This window comes from Malaclemys terrapin, chromosome 2 (genome assembly GCF_027887155.1).
Source record: "Malaclemys terrapin pileata isolate rMalTer1 chromosome 2, rMalTer1.hap1, whole genome shotgun sequence".
NCBI lineage: Eukaryota > Metazoa > Chordata > Testudines > Emydidae > Malaclemys > Malaclemys terrapin.
In genome coordinates this window covers 94,270,359-94,291,636 of record NC_071506.1, presented here as the reverse complement: position 1 = coordinate 94,291,636, position 21,278 = coordinate 94,270,359, and positions in this window count along the sequence as shown.

The following is a 21,278-nucleotide window of genomic DNA, read 5'->3' as shown; positions in this document are numbered from 1 at the left end:
CCTTTTGCTGATGAGAAACTCAAAATATTATCCAGAATGTTCCCTAATTCCACCAGGCAAAATATTCTGAATATTCTGACAAATGTATGCAGGGACATAGTCAGACTGTCCAAAAATAGCATTATGGTAGGTTGTGATAAAAACAGATTCAAAAACTTGTTCTTTGGATTTACAGGTCTCCTTATCAGTACTTTTTCCCATTGTTCAGGACTTTCTGGAGTTGGTGTGCAAACTAGACAATTGTAGAAGGTTTGCTTTATTCTACGAAGGGAGAAATTCTTCCAAAGTAGGGGAAATACCAATTACATAATATCATGATGGGTTAATCTCTTTTTTTAATAAGAAAACAGTCTGACAACCTTGAATTTTTATAACTCAGAAATAAGCAAGCATGGTTCACTCAGATTTATTTGGAACTGTTGGTATGTCACAATGAATAACCCTATTTTAAAAATAAAGATTGCTGGAACAGTTACATATGTCATCACCTGAAAAGGTATTTAATGATTTGGGGGCATGAGAAAGAGAGTTTGTTAGTGAATGACTTTTTAAAATTATTAGTACAGTGGGTGCCCTTTATGCTTCTACTGGTTTTAATAGTTATTCTTTTGTACTGGTTTATATTTGTGTGTGTATGCAAATAACTCTCAAACCTATAGAAATAACTCAGGTGATTCCAGTATTTCTACTTATTTTAAAAATAAAATAAAATGGTTGTGATATAAAATAGTAGAAAACATTCATTTACACGAAGAAACAATGATTTGATTGGTGTAGTTTGTAGGATCACATACTTGGGGATGGAGAGACTTCATAGGATGATAAACAGAAATATATACAAAAGGAATATGCAGCATAAACTCAAACTAGAAATAATGCTTTTCCCTTCTGTAAACCTTTTACAATGAATAAATTAAAAAAAAAAATTTCAGCATATAATTAAAATTTTCCCTCATAAAATACACAAATAGTAAACATGTTCCTATTTATTCTCCAGATCTAGTCCTGAAAAGATTAATCAGATTTTACTCATTCCTGACTGCAGCAAAAATCCTGTATTTCAGACTAAGGACACAGTAAATCCTGGATCAGGACTGTTATGAATTTTTAAATCGCTTTCTGTGAGGAAAATATACCCTACATATTTAGCATTAACAATAAATTATTAGAAGTCTTGTAAATCAAAAACTTGCTGGTGTTAATGGTCCCAATTACAATTTATGCCATCAACCTTTTATCCTCTGCCACGGTATATGGTGGACAGTCAAGTTGTACAGATACTTTGGTAGTGAAACTATCTTCTTTGTAATTTATCCTCTGTGTCTGTCTTGAATGTAGCAGCCAACTTAAGTCAGTATTCCTGGTAAGCTTTTTCTGTTACAAATATTAATTCCATAGTAGTAGTAAAAATACACTTTCCAGAAAAATATCTTTAAGGCACAGGCCTTATCACGTGTGCAGATAACATTTTGGAAGTTGGGCATCTTCATCATAGCTCTCTTCAGAGACCTGTGCTACATTTTATACGGATAGAAATTTTTTCAAATATATTCAGCTTAAATAAAATATCTAAAGGTAAACAAACACTTTTAAACAGAGTAAATAAAATTGTCTGAAATCACTGATATGGTTAGTGACTAAATACACTTCCATGGAGCTGAAAATATTTTGATTTACCACTCTAAATTTTGAGTTCAGGAAATTTGATACCCACTTCAATATTTTCAGAAAGTTCCCTTATGTTGGTGTTGCATTTTCTAGAGTTTCAAGGTTTTGTTTGTTTGTTTGTTATGATTTGGTTTTATTCCAGGAATATATGGGGTTCAAGGTGAGATCCTTCTTTAAATAAATAACGATAGCTATTCATTTATCTGTTCTTTCATGTTCTAACTTTTGTGGAATTTCAAACATGGACGGTAGCTTGAACCTTAGTTACCTTTTTTTACCTTTTTCAAGTGTGGCTTTCATTTAAGTGTCTACCAATCACAAATACTGCAATATCGTAGGTGACTAGAGGTGGGCTTTAAAAATAGTATCTTGCATATTTTTAAGATGACATATCGGGACTTCAGCAGTCTGCATTTCAATGATGATGGTCATCCACCCAGACAGCCACAAGGAACCTTTGTAGCATCTTGCCAAAATGAATGGATTGTATTAACTAACACTACCCAAGTACAGTCAAATGCTCTAAATTAGAGTGACATGAATTCTGGTAGGATGACTTTAGATGACTACAGAAAACAAATTAATACCCTAGAACTTCATAAGTTACAATATTGTAATCTGTAAAGAATGTGTCCTTGAAACAATATTACACTGGGGACAAAGAAAAACAATATCTGTTTCATTTTGAATCTTCAGAGGAATATACTTCAGAAGACTAATAGAACACAGAAGTGTTTAAGGAATCAATCTTCAGACATATACTAAGAGCTCTATAACCCATAACACTTTCTCCTTGATATCTGCTGTTGGAGTAGCAGCAGATGAATCCTATTACTCTTCTCCAGTGTGTTTTAGGGGCCAAGTGGGATATACGGACAAGTAGAGCCACTATACATGTTCTCCGTTGTGGGGGATCCACTATACATGTTCTCCGTTGTGGGGGATGCACCCAATTTCTCTCCCCACCCCCCAACATATTTATCTATGGAGACCCAAGCCAGATACAATGCTTCTGATGAAGTTCTATATGTGTAGGTTCTTTGCTGCCTGGCCTAAAAAGGGTGGGAGGGGGAGAGAGTGTGTGTGTGGGGGGGGTAGGATGACTTGTGCCACTGCTTAAAGAACAATGCCGATTTGACTTATTCGTGCAGCTCTAGATTCATCCCCAGCTGATCTATGGAGCTGCAAATCACCTCCCTGCACCAGTGCAGGCCTCTGGCTCTTGGGATGGATTTGCACCTACAAAAGAACAGCTCTATCAGTTCTTTCATGTGAGGTTTGCTCTGCAGCCTTCTCTGAGGGATTTCCTCTGCTGCAAAAATACCTACCCTGCCACAACCCATCCTTCCCCAGCCAGCACTGGTGACTGGCTAGCTTCAGTCCCATTTAGAAGAAGGCTATGACCTACTTTAAAGGTGGACTTTCTGCTCCCTGCTATTAGAGACGCTATTTAGAACTACCAAGCAAAAAAGTCATTGAAAGGCCAATACCTATGTTAAATCCCAAATTACAGAGCACTAAACGGTTTGGAATTTTAAAAGAAGTCTTAACCCCTCTGTACCTGTGTAGTCTCTATGCCTCTGTAACACATTTTGTGTTCTCACAATACAAAACCTAAAACCATCTGGTTTCTGCTGCCTGTATTTCCACCCACCTTTATACTAGCTTTACCCTTTATTTTCAGTTCTACCCAGGATCCTGTTTTCCAGCCAACTATAAAATACTTTTATTGTTTTCTAAATTTTTGGCAACTCTACCTTCTCCCCTGCCCCATCTGTCCCTTTCCAGCTGCTCATTTCTACCCAGTGCCTGTTCTCAGCCAGCATTCAAAATGAATAACTATAAATTTAAGAACTATTTGCCAAGAAATCTACTAATGATCTTCATCCCACCTGCCCCCTCCACGCTCACCAGATGTCCAACACTGTAATGACCCCTGTTTTCTAGCTTACTCTATCAATTATTTAAAACAGACATTTTTTTTGTAATAAAAGTCTCTTCGTGAGCTCCACTAGTCTTATATGCCCTCAAGGGCTATAGTATGTATTTCCAAGGTAAGGGGCCAGAAAGCATAGGAAACTCTGGGGTGATCCTCACTACATCCAGGGTACAGTATTTGAGATGATCCCCAGGGAGGCAGAGGGTGTGATCTTCAAACCTCTGGCTCCTGTGGATCAGACCAAGAAGGAAACTCCTACTTGCAAACAAGCCGTCCTCCATGTTGCTCTCCAGGGTCCTCTTTCCCCATTGGCACCATGACTTCAGTTGTGTTTATAACCTACCAGAAGAATGGGCAATGAATTTGAATGTTTGGTGCACAGGATCATATTACCAGGCTTAAGGTTTCTATTTATCTATGCTGTCATTAGGACTATCAGAGATATCTAAAATATTTGGATTTGTTTGTTTTATTTCAAAGCTTTATTCCCCATCTCTCCTTGCTGTACTTGGGAAATAACACCCCAACTGAGATTCTAATTTATGAGTGTTCTAGTTTTCAAACCCAGCTTGTGTACTTTACTTATTTTTTTAAACCACTTTTATAGGAGGATTGCCATGTTTATACAGTGAAATGTTTATAGAACAAATAAGTTTCCAAAGCAAAATCTTCTGAAACACAAATCTTGCTGAACTAAATCTTCCTATCAGAACACTCACTAGATTTAACAGTGAAGCCTAACACTGTGAAACTAGAGTGGTGCACATTACATTTTCCTACAACAACAACAACGAAATTCTGTATGAAAAATGTGTCGGGGGACAACATGGAAGTTGCAGATAGTCTGTACATTTGAAAACCACGAAATAGCTTGACTATGGATTTAGGACCCTACCTTTAGGCCACAGGTTTGAAAATCTAGGCCTTTAGCTATTGTAAAAAAGGAATGCTATAAAAGTGTTGCTTCCTAAGAGAATCTCAGTATGAATGGAATATTCAGTGAAGCAGAGCTGCCACACTGCTTAGCTATCCAAGTCTTAAAATATAAGTGTATATGACTGTAGAGAGCATTTTAAATATAGTATACAGAAGTGTAACAAACTTAGCAAACAATAAAATAACAGCAGCAAAGAGTCCTGTGGCACCTTATAGACTAACAGACGTATTGGAGCATGAGCTTTCGTGGGTGAATACCCACTTTGTCGGATGCAAAAGTGGGTATTCACCCACGAAAGCTCATGCTCCAATACGTCTGTTAGTCTATAAGGTGCCACAGGACTCTTAGTCTGGATCTGTAAAAACAGCAAACATGGCTACCCCTCTGATACTTAATAAAATAACACAAGACTGCGTTGAGCAAAAATAATATAACATGTTCTTTTTTAAAAAATTCATTAAATCAGAGTACAAGAGTCCATTCAGTAGTCTACTCGCCACCTCTAATGTCTGATCCAAACTCCGTTGAAGTCAGTGAAGAAGGCTCCCTTAGTGTGTCAACCACTAGAGATGGGTGAACCCTTTGGAACAAAATAAGTGGTTCAAAATTTGGGGGGGTAAAAATAACTTTTTTTTTTGCTTCAGGTTCAGCTCTAAGCATATCCCTCCCTAGACATAACACAGTTCTTTCACTGTGGTTCTTTCACTGCTCCCCACTCTACAACCCCTCTCTCTTCAGGGTGTTTTTTAGGATATGGTGGGATTCCCTTGTTGCTGCTGTCTTAATTTTTTCACTACTTTGAGTGTTTCCCTTGAGTCATGCCTCCACGTTCAGCCAGTTGAATAGGGAATGAGGAATATCAGGCCCTGAGCTTTTCCTGAAGGGCAAGCTCCAGAGCAGGGATCAGCAACCTTTGGCACGCAGCCAGCCAGGGTAAGCCTCCTGGCAGGCCAAGCCGGTTTGTTTACCTGCTGCATCCGCAGGTTTGGCTGATCGCAGCTCCCACTGGCCGTGGTTCGACGCTTCAGGCCAATGGGGGCTGCAGGAAGCGGTGGCCAGCACATCTCTCGGTGGGCCACGTGCCAAAGGTTACAGATCCCTGCTCCAGGGGAACACCATGTCTAAACCGGGTCAGCTGCTTCAGGACAGAAGGATCTAAAAATGAACTTTTGGATACTTTTCCCAACTGATAGGGAATTTGAAAACCTTTCCTGATAGAGCACTATTTATGTATAATGCAATTTCTGAGTCATTTCATGATTTTCAGGATAAGCTATAATAGAACTGGTTTGGGATCTTTCCAGGTTAAAAAAACTAAAATTCACCATTAATGTATTTCTCTGCAGTGATCTTAGCCTATTTTCTAAGAATATGTTAAGAATGGCCATACTGGGTCAGACTAACGGTCTATCTAGCCCAGTATCTGGTCTTTCTACCAATGGCCAGTGCCAGATGCTTCAGAGGGAATGAATACGATCCCTGACTATTTTGGCTAACAGCCATTGATGAAGCTATCCTCCACAAACATATCTAATTCTTTTTTGAACCCAGTAATACTTTTGGCCTTCATGTGTCATGTTGCTGGTGGTTCTGCTGCTGTAATGTTTCTTGAGGTGCTTTACGGAGAAGGTTATTATATTACCAGTCATCATCTGGAAAAAAATAATAGTGAAATAAAAGGTGGTTAGTTTTTAAAAACATTATATTAGAATTCATGCTGGAATAATGACATTTCATTAATTATTTTTTCTGGCAGTAATAAATTATGGCCAGATGAGAACAGTTGGTGCATCTTTGTTATTTGTATTATTGGATCTCATGAGAATAGCAATATAGAAAGTTGCTGTAATGGCTATTTACATTAATATATGGATAATGGATTTCTGCCAAGTAAGGTTTTTCATTTAGATGTCTAATTACTAGCGTTTCCTCAGCAATTCTAGAATGCTAATCCTTAGTATTAGCTGCCAAATGCTGAAGGTCTTTTGTGTATTGGACAAACAAATCAGATTTAATATCGTCAGTGAAATGATGCAAGCAATTTTCTCTTTTATGAAGGGTAGTTAGTGATACCATCAAGACACATAGACACAATGTCTCTAGCTAGAAATATTTGATTTCAAGGATGCCAGAAATCTTAACTCATTATAAAATCCATCACTTGCTCACCAACATTAGCAACAGGATACAGACTTACAGTCCTGCACCTTTTGTCAGCATATTAAAGATGACAGCATACATATGAGAATATTTTGGGGAAGTCCAAGGTCCCTTTGTAACAGCTCATAATGCTACTCATGTTAATATCACAGAACAGTGTGACAAAATTAAGTCTGACTTAGTAGTGAGTGTTATTCCATTTTCCAGGTCAGGGGCCAGATTCCTTGGGCTTACTCCTGAATAGGATGCTGATGCCAAGTTACTTGCCTACTATAACCTGCCAATCAATTCCTGTGGTAGCAGTTGAGGTCATTCTGCAGCTAAAGGGCTGCAATCCAGGCTGTCAGAAGAGGTTTGGGCAAATACATTTTGGAAAAAGGAAACACGTTCGAAAAGAGAGCCTAAACACGGCAGGAATTATTGTTTGGAATCTTAGTATTCACAGGGTCTGAGTACAAGGTACAAACAATTCTGTCTCACTTGCTAGTGATTAACTGAGATAATGCTAAAATGCAAACAATTTAGAAATAGTCTGGATGGTATCTATTCCAGGTGTAGCATTCTCAATATAACATCTGAAAATACAGTTCTGAAACTGAGAAAGTTTGCAGATGACCCAAAAATTAGAGGAGAGGTAAATAATGAAGAGCATAGGTCACTGCTCTGAATTGCTTCATAAACTGGTGCAAGCAAAAAAAAAAAAAAAGACTTTTTAATGTGGCTAATTGTATACATCTAGAAACAAAGAATGGAGGCCAGTGGTGGGCAACCTGCGGCCCTTTGGCCGCATGCGGCCCATCAGGGTCATCTGATTGCGGGCCGTGAGACATTTTGCTGATGACTGTCTGCAGGCATGGCCCCCCGAAGTTCCCAGTGGCCGTGGTTCACCATTCCCGGTCAATGGGAGCTGCGGGAAGCGGCAGGCCACAAGGATGTGCTGGCCGCCACTTCCCGCAGTTCCCATTGGCTGGGAATGGCAAACCATGGCCACTGGGAGCTGCGGGGGACCATGCCTGTGAATGATTAATGTCAGCAAAATGTCTCACGGCCTGAAATCAGGTTACCCTAATGGGCCACAGGTTGCCCACCACTGATGTAGGCCGTACATATATGGGTGTCATGGTGGATAATCAGTTGAACATGAACTTCCAGCGTGGTGATGTGGCCAAAGAAAGCAAATGTGATTCTGGGATGCATACACAAGGGAATCTTGAGTTAGGAGTAGGGAGGTTATACTGCCTCTATATTTGGCACTGGTGTGACCGCTTCTGGAATACTGTGGCCAGTTCTGACTCAAGGAGCCCAATCCATTTAGCTTAACAAAGGAAAGCTAAGGGGTGATTTCATTACAGTCTATAAGTACCTATGTGGGAACAGATATTTAATAGTAGGCTCTTCAATCTAGCAGAGAAATGTATAACACAATCAAATGGCTGGAAGTTGAAGCTAGACAAATTCAGACTAGAAATTAGAAGTAAACTTTTAACTGTTTGAAATCAAGCTTAGATGTTTATTTTCTAAAATATATGCTTTAGGAATTATTTTGGGAAAGTTCTATGACCTGTGTTATATAGGAGGTCATAGAATCATAGACTTTAATGTTAGAAGGGACCATTATGATCATCTAGTCTGACCTCCTGCACAACGCAGGCCACAGAATCTCACCCACCCACTCAAGTATCAAATCTGTGTCTGAGCCACTGAAGTCCTCAAATCATGGTTTAAAGACTTCAAGATGCAGAGAATCTTCCAGCAAATGACCCATGTCCCATGCTGCAGAGGAAGGCGAAAGAAAGAACTGACAGGAAGGGGATGCAATGCATGACAGTTCGTTAGCAAGAGTTATGCTAACTGTAACCCTAATAATGCAAGATTTGTAGAAGCGAGGAATGTGTGAGGCGAGTGGGAAAGAACTGTGTGAGAAGTTGTTGCGACCTTGTGTAGATAATATGGAATGTAGACTAAGAGTCTACATTAGTGAGCAAAACAAGATATCAGAATGACCTTTGTATAAACAAAATGCAGCTGTAGCTCATTATTGTCTGTAACAAAAGGTATAAATGCTTGCTGTAATTGTTTACCTGTTGAGAGACCTGTTTAGCTCTCTCCCTCTATGCAATTGATAGAGAGAAAACAAAAAGTGAGAACTCTGTTATTCTCCGACAGACTAATGGCAAAATTATAAATATATTCTATTTATACAGAGGAGTGTATATATATAAAATGTTGATACTTGCATCCTTGAGTTCTTTATCCCTAAGTCAGCATGGTGGCATATTTTTTAGATGCCTAATAGTTTCTTTTTCAGTTTTTGAGCATTCAGTGGATTGGCTGTTCTAGGCAAAGAAGCAAAGTTTATAGTCCACTGATCATAAACTTGCTCTCTAGTCAGTAACTAAGGACTTCACTTGTGATCGAGTACTTTACTAGGCCCTTTTCTAACACAGTCATACCTTTGTGGTGAATGCATATGAGGCATCCATATAACATTTCTTTCTTTGTAGTGCCCCTGAAACTCTGGTGCTGTCTGGAAGTGTTACTCTTCACTTACACCAAACAAAACATTTGTAATTTATAATAGAGTGATGTGATGTGCTAATGAGTCATTTCTTTTCTCCTAAAGCAGCTTTCTTGCTCTATGCCAAAGAAAGCAATAGTCTAAGATATGAAAGCTGATACCTGAGACAAACACATTTGGGTTGATGTAACTGTCCCACTCATCAGTTTGTATAAAGTAGCTAGCAAGAGCTGCACTTAAATCATAGATGGCAAAATTACTCATTGATGTATCTTATTTGTTCTGTTTGCCACTTTTCTCTGAGCAGGTTATGATTTGTATAAACTTATCTGTATTGAATTTTCGCTTTTGTATTGAGAAATTATCTGAGTATTTGTTATCCTTTATCTATGGGCAGGTCTTCACTATGTGGGGGGTCGATTTAAGATACACAAATTCAGCTACGCTATCTATCGGAGCTGACCTATTGGAGACGACTTACCCCACTGTGAGGACGGCGGCAAAATCGACCTCCACGGCTCCCCGTCAACGGCACTTACTCCCACCTCTGCTGGTGGAGTAAGAGCGTCGATTCGGGGATCGATTGTTGCGTCCCAACGAGACGCGATAATTCGATCCCTGAGAGATCGATTTCTACCCGCCGATTCAGGCGGGTAGTGTAGACTTAACCTATGAGTGGCCACCTAGAGCACATGCATTCTATTACCTAATTGGTGGTCTAAGTTTTTATTAATACAAGTCCCAATTTTCTGTTTGCCAGTTACCTGCAAATACCTATGATCTAAGAACTTCCAGATGCCACAAGCAGAGGGCATATGGGCACCGGGATCCCCTAGGTCACCAAACTAAAGTCATGTAAGTTCTCTTTTATAAAAGCCTGTGCCAGACAGGTGGTCATAATCACTGCAAAAAATATGTATGGATGTTGTGTAAGGAGTTATGTGTGTATGTACTAAAAATTATGTGACTACAAACTGGTTACCAGAAAGGGGAAAAGCAAGTTGTCCCATTTATCTGTCTGTTTACATGTAAATTAAGTATTATATGGTTCACAATGGGCCTCCATCTGCATTCTGAGCTAAATGCTAATGAAGGATTGTAAAAGCTTCAAAAAGAAGATTTTCAGGAAGCAGTGACCCAGCAGTGAACCCTGTTAGAAGCAAGAACAAAACACTTTCAGGGTCTAATGATGGGCGTGTGAAGTTACACCCTCATTCCTTCAATTTGCGAGGACAAGCTGCCACCAGGTTTGATCTTACGAGAAGGGGTTTAAGCCAAACTGGTTAAAAATGCTGGGGACAGGACTTGGCATAAGTTATCTTGTAGGAGATAGGGGAATTCCTTATTAAACTTAATCTCTATAACAGGGATCAGCAACCTTTGGCACGCGGCTCGCCAGGGTAAGCACCCTGGCGTGCCAGGCTGGTTTGTTTACCTGCCGTGTCCACAGGTTTGGCCGATCGCGGCTCCCACTGGCCGCGGTTTGCAGTCCCAGGCCAATGGGGGCAGCGGGAAGCGGTGGCCAGCACATCCCTCGGCCCACGCCATTTCCCGCAGCCCCCATTGGCCTGGAGCGGAGAACCGCAGCCAGTGGGAGCCGCGATCGGCCGAACCTGCAGATGCACATGTAAACAAACCGGCCTGGCCCGCCAGGGTGTTTACCCTGGCGAGCTGCATGCCAAAGATTGCTGACCCCTGCTCTATAAAGTGTGTTATGATTTTTGTCTTGAATCTCTGTTTGATAATAAACTTATACTTGTTTTCAAATTCATATACAATATAGTGCTGTGTGTTAAGTAAAGTGGTGACCCTAAACAAAATATTTCAAGCTGGTGTTCACTATTCCTCTGGGAATAGTGGATCTAAGTGTTGGATTTAAGAATGGATCTGTGATTGTTCAATAGCATAGGGGCTCAGTATTCCAGAGAGATGCCTGTAGGACACATGGGTTGTTGCGTTCCTATCGCTAACCTAAACAGAGAGCAAGGCCTGGAAGGCAGTGCTTGTGTTGCCAGAGCCTGGCGACATCAGTGAATAGATCCACAGGATGCACAGACAGGACTTCTTTACACTAAATTAGTGGCTTTCAACCTACTACCCAATCAGCACACAAGGCCATACAGATGGTATATATATTTTGTGGATGTGGACCACGTCTCTCTCTCGCATGCACACAGCTGCATATGTGACATACAATGGTAAATAGGTTGAGAACCACTGCACTAAAGGCAGCTGGTAGTGAGGTGCCTCACAACCCTGTGTATCCCAGGGAAAGTGTCACAATCTCTAATTGTTTAATCTACTGCATGAATAATAATAAAAATATTTTCAAAATGGCCAGGAGAGCTCTTAATTATATTGCATTCCTGCTAGTTTAGCCTCCTTGCCCCACTGCACTGTATTCTCAGGCAGTATTCTGACCTGCAATTTTAGGCCCCCTGCCCATGCCTCTCTGCCCCTCACTCCTAAGGAGAACAGGAAGAGCCCTGAGAAGGGAGGAGGGAAACTGGCCAGGAAGCAAAAGGAGACTTTGGATGAGGGGGTAGTGAGGGAATAGTGTGGTGCCAATACCACTTTCCCAGAAGAAGGAGGGACTTGAGCTGCTGTGTTTTTTGCCAGATTTTAGGGTTGAGATGGATGTCTGGTGTGAGTGCTATTGCTAATATTTAGATGCTTCTGTTATCCATAAACATCCTTGCGAATAAAATCTTGTTCCCCTAAATGGTCACAAATAAGCAAACATGAGGGGCTGCTAATGCCAATGAAAATAATTGACGAGTTTGATTTTCATATTAATATGGAATTCAAGCAATAATCTTACATAAATACTGTATTTATTAGAATATAATATAACTAGCTTCTTGTAGCACTTCCTAGCAATGAGTCCAATCATGAAATGTGTCTTTGCCATCATTTCTACAAGGAAGTGAACATGATCTCTCTCCTTACAATTATTGTTTTTTACAGCAATACCTACACATCCTAGTAGAGGGAGCAGTTTGGTACTCGCCAAAAATGTTCCAAGAATGAAAAATGAATTGCTCTGTGACTGTATTCTGAAAGCAGTAGCTAACTTACTCCATATTGGAGAAACTTGCTCAGCAGATGTCAGTGCATGAAAGGCATTAACAATTCCAAGAATCTTCCAGAATCACTTCTGTTGTTCGTCCAGCATTTTGTCTTTTGGACAACAATGACAGCAAAATGGAACCATAGATCTAAACATACTACAAGAACTGTGGGTTCACCTTAATCAGGTCATCTTGCTAGAGAGAGAGAGTTGCATAGATATTTAAGTCAGTTCACAAACTGTTTTATGTTGCTTTGCTGTCTGGAAGAAGGAAATTTAAGAAACAGACAGTAATAAGATGTTAACTTATGGCACGAGTCCTTGACCACAGATAGCTTCAATTAGGCACATACTAGTTACATATGCATTTCTTACATGGACATCAAAGCAATTTACCGTATATTAAAATGTGGGGTTTTTTTTAAATCTCTCATTTGAAAGTGTTTTAGTACCCAGGAATTAGCATACTGAGCTTTGATGGACTTTGAACATGGTTGGCTGCTGATTTAATTTTCATTGCCCTAAGATGAAAGTACAATAACACATCTTTGGCTTTAGAAGCTGGGATGAAAGTGAGGCAGTGACAGAATTAAAAACCCTGGAGAATGAGAACTCCATATTGTCCAGGTACAAAATCGATTTCTAGATAATGCTTAGTCTAGAGGTAATATATAGTCCTGCCTCAGTGCAGGGGACTGGACCAGATGACCCATCAAAGTCCCTTGCATTTCTATGATTTCAAAATATTAAAACAGAGCAGAAAAATAGCTCTCAACACTCGAGAAAATTGTCTGTAGCTACTGTAATGACTACATTCCCACATGTTATTTAAGTCTGTCACCCAAAGTGTTAGATAAGATAAACCCTTTCTACTGTTACCACCAATTGGAGGACTTCTTATGAAACAAGTATTATCAACCAGCCAGTGAGATGGTTTCTATGTCATGTTCCTGCATTTTTTCCCCATCCCATTTCTGTGGTGCCAGGTGGAATGGGAGAAACTTGTTCCAGCCCCAGGCAGTCATTTTGGTGTAAAAGTAATGATAACCCAAACGAACTGCTAGTCTTGGTTAGCTGATGGCCTGTAATACTTAACTTGAAGCACTTAACACTTTAATAGGAACATAGCAATTGGCCTATTGAATCAGGTCCGTTGTTCTTCAAGTGTAGTTTCTGTAATGTCTTAAGGCATACCATTGACTAAGCAATGCTTTCAAAAACATGTTCCCAGATAATATATTCCAAGTTTTACTTTGAGACCTTATTTTCAAACTTCAGTGTCTGAGTTTATGCACTTAAAGTGGATTGACTATTTTTTTTCCTTCAAATCCTGCTGAACACAGATTACCTTCTATGACTTTGACAATCCAGCTACTTGTGTGCTTAGATGCTTTAACTTTAGGCACTCATATCTGAAAACATCAGTATTTTTTGTTTTCTTCTAAGAAGTTGGAGTGAATACATACAAGTATTTCAAAAATTGTAATTAAGTTTCTGATACACACTAGAAGTAACAACCTCCTCTCAGTTGACATTGTGTTGGCCCATTTCAAATAACTGTTTTGAACCTTACGAAGAGGTTAATCCTTTCATAACTGCCTATTTTATTTATTTATCTCATTGGAACTTTTTCTAACCCCCTCGCCTCCCATCATATCTCAAAACCTCATGCTCAAGACACTTTAAGCATTAAAGCTCATTACATTTGACACTTTTTGCTGTTTTCAAAGACTTCTGCTTCCTGCTGGCAGTTAGAGCAAATATACTAAAGTATTCTTCAGAAATGTAATAGGCTTTTTACCTGGGAAATTGTCCTTGGTAGTAGATCTACAGTTTCTTTATGAAGAGACATCACAGATTTTATATAGATAAAAATATTACAACTTTGTTTTCTTAAAAAAAAAAAAAAAAAAAAGAAAGACACTATGTAGAATAAGTGCAGTTATTGTTACGAAGGTGAAATAAGAAAAACTCACTTTTAATAAGATTAAAATATTTGGTGGTAGCATATTTTTTTATAGTTTGACAGACCTATTTTCATTACTGAACAATTGGATTCCAGATGGGTGTTTTAAGCCACACTTTCAGACATAGGCACCTAAATCGGGCCTGAAAAATATGCACGGGCACATATGACCCATTTTGCATGCAGAAATATTTGTTATGACAATGTAATTATTTCTGCTTGTATTCTAAATATGTGGGGCTATGGTAAATACTTCTTCTAGCTGTCATAGTTTTTTTTTCTATATCCTATGCACAAAATAGTTAATTCTAAGTCCTGAAATATCAGGTAGGCATGTAGGGAAACAAAAGAAGATATTTATCTACTCATCATGAGACAAGTAATACACAGTAAGTTTAGATCTCTTGCAAAAGTCACAGGTGCTATAGTATTTCAATGGCTGAGGCAGGCTGTAGGATAACTCCTTTGTAGATTTTTAATGTAATTTAAAGTGAGCACAGTACTGATGCTGGTGTAACTGCTTGGCCGTCTCTGTAATGGGTTCCTGTCTCTGGGTGGGACTGAGTCTTTAAGAAATGCGGCTTTGTGTATTGTCCTGCTTCCAAACCTGGCGAGGCTTAAAACTGTTCCGTACATCGGGCCTCTGTCATATTAGCAGATCTACCTTTTAAGTTCAAAATTGAAAAAATTAAGCAGCACAGAATAAGTGATAGATAGTCCTAGACAAAATGCATTGCTATCATGATGAACCATTCACAGATACTGCATGAAATTCTTTGAATAATGATGGGCAAGAAACCAAGTAGGCCCCATCTTATCTACTTAACCTCATATCGACAAGTCTATCATTTGAATATATACTTTAGCATTGCTTCATCCCAAGGCTTTGCTTGTTTTTCTGTACTGTAAACACGTAAGATAAAGCCCTACTTTGCCTTAAAGTGTTTTGAAAAGTTCATTCATCATTCGGTCTATATAAGAACAACTAAACAACAAGAATGCCTTTCTTCAAAAGGACATGTGGTATCGGCAGCACTATATTGACATCTTGATAGAATTAGTGGCACTGGGTTTACATATGAGGCTTGTTTTGTATGTTCTCTCAATCTTTTAGCCCTCTGGGTTTGGGAGACTGAACAGTAAATTGAATACATAATTTTAGCTGCCAAAAATGTTGGCCATTCTTTTGGGTATTGAGAGAGATTATACAAAGTGATGTATTTGTGGTAACAAGTAGAGCTGGGCTATTAACCGATAATTCTGTTTGGCAGGTCTAAAAAAAATGGGAAAAATCAGTAGGGGTCAATCTGAAACCTTTCAGAATTTTTGGTGAATTCAAATTTTGTCTGTTCGAAAATGGGAATTTGAACTTGGGCCTCTCGTAATCCAAAGAAACAGCACCACCACCACCACCTCCTCATCCTCATCCTCTTCCTGGCTGGCTTATGGATGGTCACAACTATTCCTGTCAGACTGGCAAATAGTTTTGGGTCAAATTAAACTGCATTTTTGTCAAATCTATTAATTCAAAACATTTTGTCCAGCTCTAGGCACAAGTTAGTACTTGTGTGCAAATATCTGAGAGATCACCTCTTTGCCCATAACCTGCTGTCACCGTTCCAATCATATCTTTTATTGGACCAACTTCTGTTGGTGAGAGGGACAAGCTTTTGAGTTTACACAGACCTGAAAAAGAGTTTGGTGTGTAAATTCGAAAGCTTCTCTCTCACCAACAGAAGTTGGTCCAATAAAATGATATTACCACTTTGTCTCTCTCATCAAAGAGAGACTGACATGCTACAACACTGCACACTGTTGAGATCAGCAGAGATGCTCAAGGTAGAGCTCCCTTAATATAAACAAGAGGGAACTACTGACAGGGTATTTTCTGTGAGGAATCCTTGATTCTGGGGAGTGCTCCCCCTGGTTGACTCAACAGAGCTCATAATTGTTAACTCTCCAGGCATGCTACAAATCCCTCTCTCTTTCAGCCTGCTAAGAGGGGTGTGGACTAAAGGGACTGGTATATATTTATGCTGTGACTCCTAGGGTATGGCCACACTTGTGAATGAAGACAGATACATATGTGCAGCCATCCCATACTTGCACAGTGTATCCACATATGCTGTTCTGGGCATGGGCGTATAGAGTAAACAGGCATAGTCCTGCATCCATACTTGCTTTTACAGAATGCAACAATAGCACTGAGAAATCAGGGGTGGTATCCCAGAGTCCTTTGCATTAAAGGAGGCAGTCAAGGAACTGCCTCGGTGCCTGTTGCTGGTACTGTAAGCCACCTTCACACATTTTTAGCAATGACAGCTCCCTCTCATCTTACCCTTTTTTCCAAACTGCTTTGGAGACATGGAACAAGTCCATGAGGATTTGTTTCTGCTGGTGCTACTGCTTGTGGGACAAATATTCTTATGGTCCAGTACCAGACACTGGGTGCATTTGCTCCAGATAATTTTGGGACTCTGAAGAGTGCTGATTTGGGGGGAGAATGAAAGTCCACTGGGGTCCTGTGAAGCAGATGTCTTGAATACAGGGATTGCAACGGTATGCCCATGGGCAGACCATCACTTCTGGTCCCAGAGAACCAGCATGGTGTGGTGGAACTGCATCATCTTGGAAATCTGGGATGCTGACCAGTGATTGCAGAACTTCAGGGTTAAGAAGCAGACCTTCCTTGAGTTGTGCGGAAAGTTTGCACCAACCTTCCTGCACCAGACCACTCAATTTCAGAAACCCACACCAGTACAGAAGCAGGTGGCCATCGCCATTTGGAAGCTGACAACATCTGACAGCTGTTGGTCAGCGGGAAACCAATTTGGGATTGGGAAGACTACCATTGGGGCAGGGTTATACACATGTGTGAGACATCACTTACAGTGATTTGCCAACAGGTGGCTGCCATCAGTGATGTCCCTGAAATTATAGTGGGATTTCAGAGGATGGCATTTCTGAACCATGTGGGGGCCATTGATGGAAGCGGCGTGGGCCGAGGGATGTGCTGGCCACCACTTCCCGCAGCCCCCATTGGCTGGGGATGGCGAACCGCGGCCAGTGGGAGCTGCGATCGGCTGAACCTGCAGACGCTGCAGGTAAACAAACTGGCCAGACCCACCAGTGGCTTTCCCTGATGGGCCACATATCAAAGGTTGCTGATCCCTGTGCTAACTGAAAGCACACAATTGTGGCGTGGACCCTTTGGCCACACTTCTGTGCTGAAGACATTGTTAATGCCCTGTAATGCCATCATTCATCCATGTTTCTGTTGGTGTCAAATGCATTTGATTTATGGGCAGCACTTCAGCACTGTTAAGTCTTGTATGTTTTGTTTTTCTTGCTTTGTTTTGGGAGGGACTTGACACCTTCCCTCCTCACAATGTTACAAGACACTATTGTTCACAGCACTTAGGTACTATGCATGATTGCTCACATAACATGAGTACCGTGGTTGTCACTTGTGACTGCTTGAGAGAGGAGGGATGTGTGTTAAAGCACAGTGTCCAATGTCTTCCACATCATTTTACTTTTTGTTTTGTTTGTAGTGTGAATTAAATCTTTTAACAAATCTATAAAGACTTTTCAGTTAACAACTTCTCAGTTTCTTATTTTGGTGCTTTTGAACAGTAACAATTATTTCACAGCTTACTTCATTGGTGGTAAATTCTTTATTTCTTCTTGTTGTCTGATTTTTGGGTGGGCTTTTTTTTTTGTTTGTTTTCAATACATAAGTAAACTTACAGCTGGGGTAGAAGGAAAGGGCTAGCATGAGGGATATTTTTATTTGCATTTCAGTGGTTCCAAACAAACACAGATATGTGCTGTGATTCATGACACCTCATCCCAAACCTCTGTAAATGATCACCTTCCTCATATTTGGGAAACAAGGTGCACATGTACAAGTGAAACAAACATGAAAATTTCTGTACAAACATTGATCTAACTTAGTGCAAAAACACTTTTGTAACAGGAACAAATCAAACAAAAGAGCAAATTCCCAGACATGTGGGTAAACTCTACTGCCTCTGGACATGTCTACAACCCTTTCCCCTCCCTTTGCCCCTGACAAGGGGGAATGCCTAAGGAATGTTGAGGGGTGTGTGTGTGTGTGTGTGGTGTGAATGGGGATGTCTCCCATGTGGGTTTTGGCACCAAACACAGGCTGGGCTACAGAGACAGGATTGGGCTCATTTTTGTGTCTCCCTTCCCCCCGCCCCCAGTGTTTTGGAGAGTTCCTTTGCAAGACCAGAGTAGTAGTACATTTTTTTTCCACCTTGGAAGGCACCTAGTTCCTCTCCCATAAAGCAGCTGTAGTTCTGAAGGCCACACTATTGCTACATTTTAGAATCCCAGGAATAAAGCTTTTACAACCGCCTTCCTTCAGACTGCCTCTGGAATTCATGAGGAAGGAGCTGAGATTAAAAATGGTAAGTTACCTGCAATACTTTGGATTCAAGTGTTCTTGTAATATTTACATGCATAAAGAGCCAGTTTGCGGTGGGTTTTGGTTCCTGCAGGGATAACAATGCAAGTCATCTTTTTCTTTAAAAAGCTGCCCCTCACTTGGAGCAGATAGTACTTTTGAAGGTACCAGAATGGAAAAGTGGTTTCCCAGTACTGTTCCCTCTACATATTGCTGAATGAAGGGGTTTGGTGAGCTATGAAGGGAGACTAAACAATTTTGCACTGCCATTAAACCTGCAGAACCATCTGGAATTTCTGCTACACTGAAAGTTAGCTGAATTATGCTTACAGGACTGGGTGTCAATTTGAGAGGAAATTGATTTTATTCTAAACTAGAAGAGGAATTTCCCAGGAGGAGGAACAGAGAACCATAGAAATAGTCAACCCCACTTCCCACCCCAACTGTCTCTTTATCACTGGGAAGACCAACCCTTGTGTCCAGTGAACAGAAGAGACAGGGAAAGAGGGAGTCTCTGAATAAATGTATCTTTCCCTGAACTTTTGAAGTAACATTGTAAGCAGTCGCCTCTTCACTGCCAAGGGACACCACGTTGTGTTTGTGCAACTTCCAGAGTGGATCCTTTACCCACTCCCACTTCTCCTGGCTTTTTCAGTGAGACCCAGCATGGGGTGAGGTCACACACCAGGGACGGGAATGTTATAATATTATCAAGGAGGGGTGGGGTCCACTGTAAAACTTACCAGCATTGGATTCTGGTTCTTGTCAGGGCTTACAGTCCTTGGGCCGGGGGGGGGGGGGAAGGACTTCCTTAACTGAGTCTATGGGATAGAGGTGCAAAATAATGTGCTCCTCTTCCTCCGGGTCTCCTGGGGTTTCATCTGGGACTTCCTACAAGGTTCCTACTGAGTCCTTGCCTTTCCCCTCATTGGCATCCCATTGTACAATGAGGCAAGCAATATTGAGGAGAAGGTTGTGTCATTTTCGGCTCTGTCCTCGCAGCCCTGGGGAATACCCAGTCCAGCGCATCATAGCAAGGGCAGGTGTTCAGTCCCCTCCCAGAGTGATTGATTGGAGTCCTTCACCCTCCAGTAGACCAGCCTGTGTTCCCAGCACTGGTATGTAGTCGGATGAATGACCACCTCCTCTAGCCTCCATGAAATCTGTCAATAGAGGTAGATTTTTCTTCCACTCTGCACCAAGTCATGGAGGACTCTATGCTCTGCCCACACATTGAACAGCACCCAAGTGTGTTCCAAAAAACAGGTGGCAGCTGTAAGAACAAGTATCCTCTATGCTGTCAATAGAGTTCATGGGGACGGGGGGAGAACTGAAAAGTGGTTGGCACAGGTCGCTACTACTGCTGGCAATGTGGGGTCACAGACCTTTCTACCTTTTTGGGATAAGGGTCAGGCAGCAAAGAGAGCAATTCACTGTGGGGATGGCCCTGGAGGACTGTCTATACCTGTGACCTGGTACGTGCCCCTTGCCCTCATCCACCTGCATTATAGAACATGTACAGTGCCATGCCATAGCAGTGACACATACATACCCACACCCCTCATTTGTGCTAGCTTTTGTGCACTTCACTCTCCTTCAGGAATGTGCTTCAGGGGTTCAGATATGGCTGGTTAGAGGGATTATTGCATAACAATATGTACATAACTTTGCACAGTCACAAGTGTAAATGGGGCCTTGATGTATAGAATATGCACCCAGAACACTGGGTGGTTGCCTATAGGTATATTATAAAAATTTGGACACTTTAATAAATAAAATGCCTGGCTTATGTATGGAAATGTGCATGTAAATCAGGTGAATATCAATATATGTTTGTGCAGAATATGTGGCCCTGTTTCATCTGCAAGAAAAACCTATCCAGAGAGAATCGGGTCTAGGAAGTTGTTATGAATTAGAATGTTATCCTATAATGGTGACAGTGGGGACTTTCCAGATTCCAAAGGATTGCTCTGCATTTTTCAACTGTCTTCTCTGTATAGGTTATAGGACCTCACTGGAGAAGAAAATGGTGAGAGAATACTATCTGGAAAATATTAGATGGTGTAATGCTGTTATGCTTGCTTCACTGTTGTACATGTTCTGCGTTCTTGGTTTGAGAGTTTAACAAGTATGTAGTTTAATTCATTAGCCAGACTAAATCAACTAATGTTACCCACTGTGGTTCATCTAAGTCTTCAAAATGTTTGCTCAGTTATGTACTAAGTCATTTTAACTACCCTGGTATGTTGATTTAAAGCAAAAGATGAGTGATTTGGTTTGGCTTGAGGATGACATGATGATCCCCTTCCCCTGCCTCAATATATTAGTTCTGCAACAATCATCATTTCATGTTTGGCTTAAACAAAAAAACAAAAAACACAATATATGTATTTATCAATCCACACATAATATGGAATCTGATGGAACAAAATAGCTAAGCATGTGCTGAAGTCCCACTGAAGTTAAAGCTTAAGCATGTGCTCAAATGCTTTGCTGAACTGATGCTATGATCATTTTAATAATTCACTCAGTCTAGAACTGCTACCATAGCTTGAATAAGAACGTTTTAGAGTAACTAGCATGCTTAC